The sequence below is a fragment of the Scaptodrosophila lebanonensis genome, unplaced genomic scaffold, assembly GCF_003285725.1.
Source record: "Scaptodrosophila lebanonensis strain 11010-0011.00,11010-0021.00 unplaced genomic scaffold, SlebRS2 tig00000202-arrow-arrow-pilon, whole genome shotgun sequence".
Lineage (NCBI taxonomy): Eukaryota > Metazoa > Arthropoda > Insecta > Diptera > Drosophilidae > Scaptodrosophila > Scaptodrosophila lebanonensis.
Window position 1 is genome coordinate 72,335 of NW_022060612.1, and position 2,994 is coordinate 75,328.

The window sequence follows — 2,994 nt, forward strand, 5'->3', positions numbered from 1 at the left end:
CAAAGACAATACAAGTAGATGCAATGAAGTTTTGGAAAAACTAAATTTTCCTGAGCAATTCAAAAACAAATTAACTGATCTATGTACTGAGTACAGTGACATATTTGGTTTAGAAACAGAACCAATTTCGAGTAATAATTTTTACAAACAGAAATTAAGATTGGCAGACAAAACCCCTGTATATATTAAAAATTATAGAAGCGCAGAGACAGAAAGGCCAGAAATAAGTAGACAGGTTGAAAAACTATTAAAAGATGGTATAGTTGAACCATCTATTTCCGAATATAACAGCCCACTTCTCTTGGTACCCAAGAAATCCCTTCCAAACTCCAAGGAAAAAAAATGGTAGTAGTTGATTATCGCCAGATAAATAAAAAACTCTTAGCAGACATATACCCATTACGAAGAATAGAAGAAATCCTAGACCAATTGGGACGAGCTAAATATTTTTAATGTCTCGATCTTATGTCTGGATTTCACCAAATAGAACTAGATGAGAAATCTAGAAATATAACATCATTTTCCACGAACTCCGGTGCTTATCGCTTCACGCGATTACCGTACGGGTTAAAGGTAGCTCCAAATTCGTTTATGCGAATGATGACACTCGCATTTTCCGGTCTTGAACCATCACAAGCATTTCTCTACATGGATGGCTTGGTAGTCATTGGCTGTTCTGAACAGCACATGTTTAAAAATTTGTCAAACATTTTTGACCTGTGTAGAAAACACAACTTAAAATTAAACCCAGAGAAATGTTCCTTTTTCATGCATGAAGTTACATTCCTAGGCCATAAATGCACAGACCATGGCATCCTTCCGGACGATAAAAAATACGATGTTATAAAAAACTATCCAGTCCCGACTGATGCAGATAGTGCACGACGATTCGTCGCGTTCTGTAATTATTACAGACGATTTATTCACAATTTCGCACAATATTCACGTCATTTGAATAGATTGTGCAAAAAGAATGTTCAATTCGAATGGACAAAAGAATGTGATGGCGCATTTAATTATTTAAAAAAGGCACTAATGAAGCCAACATTGCTGCAGTACCCTGATGTCAGCAAAGAATTTTGCATAACCACAGATGCAAGTAAACATGCATGTGCTGCAGTACTATCCCAAGAGTACAACGGTATGCAACTACCAATTACATACGCGTCAAGATCCTTCACACAGGGAGAAAGCAATAAATCAACTACAGAGCAGGAATTAGCTGCAATTCACTGGGCAATAAAACACTTCAGACCATATTTCTTGGTTAAAATAGATCATAGACCACTAACATATCTGTTTTCAATGAAAACCCCAACTTCCAAACTTAGAAGAATACCAATTTACGGTTGAATATCTCTAGGGGAAAGATAATCACGTAGCAGATGCGTTGTCTAGAATTAACATAGACTCGCTAATATAAATGAATAGGAACATAATGATGGTCCAAACCAGATCATCAAGACGACAGGAAAACATCTGCGCAGATGATAAAATAAAATTGCAGAAAAAACAAAAAAAGCCCAATGTCTATGAAGTCGTTAGCAATAATGACGTAAGAAAATTTGTGAAACTAAAAATCGGTAAATCGAATTGTTTGTTTAAGCAAGGAAAACGAATTATTTCACAATTTTCAATTAATAATTTGTACTCCAATGAAAAGTTCGACCTAGGTCAATTTTTTCAAAGACTTAATTCAGAAGCCGGATTACATAAAATTGTTAATTTACAGTTGTCACAAAGTGAACAAATTTTCGAATTTGTATCACTAAATGAATTTAAAAATGTGGGCAATAATTACTTGAAAACATTAAAAGTAGCGCTACTAACAAAAGTGACACACATAGACAAAAATGACGAAAGTCAAATTAATGCAATACTGTCGAAATACCATGATGATCCTATAGAAGGAGGCCATACAGGGATTACGCGTAACCCCGTAAAATGACTAAGACAATTAAAAAGTATGTCAAAACAAACAAACAAAATGCCAACAGGCAAAAACTACTAGACATACTAAAGCTCCCATGATATTAACAAATACCCCAAACACAGCATTTGACACTGTTATAATAGATACAATAGGACCATTACCTCGTACAGAGAATGGCCATGAGTACGCAATAACCATAATATGCGATCTCACTAAATATCTAGTTACAATACCAGTAGCAGATAAAAGTGCGAAAACAGTTGCTAAGGGCATATTTGAATCCTTTGTATTAAAGTACGGTCCTATGAAGACGTTCATAACGGACATGGGTACTGAATACAAGAATTCACTCATAAATGACTTGTGCAAGTATATGAAGATAAATAATATACACTCAACAGCACATCATCACCAGACACTTGGAACAATTGAAAGAAGCCATCGAACATTTAACGAGTTTATTCGTTCATATATTTCAATTGACAAAGACGATTGGGACATATGGTTGAATTATTTCACCAATTGTTTCAATACTACTCCATCGACAGTACACGAATACTGTCCATACGAACTCGTCTATGGTAGATTACCAAGACAGTTCATAGAATTTAATAATAAAACAAAAATTGACCCCATATATAACATAGATGATTATGCTAAAGAGTTTAAGTTTAGATTGGAAACAGTTTATAAAAGAGCGAAAACTTTAATAGAGTTAGAAAAACAAAAACGAAAGATAGAATATGATAAAAAATGAAATGACATAGAACTAGAGATAGGAACTTTACTACTATTAAAGAACGATACAGCCCATAAGCTAGAAAGAAAATATTTAGGTCCCTATAAAGTTATAAGTATAGAAGGTAGGAACAACATAAAAATAGATGGGGGAAAAAGGAAACCACAGATAGTAAATAAAAACCGGTTAAAATTGTTCAAAAGTTAGATTAACCTGAACTAGAATATACTCAAATATTATGCATGATCGATCAGCCATAAAATAAACAACAAATAAATACATAAAAATATATAAAAAAAATAATAATAATTATAATAAATAT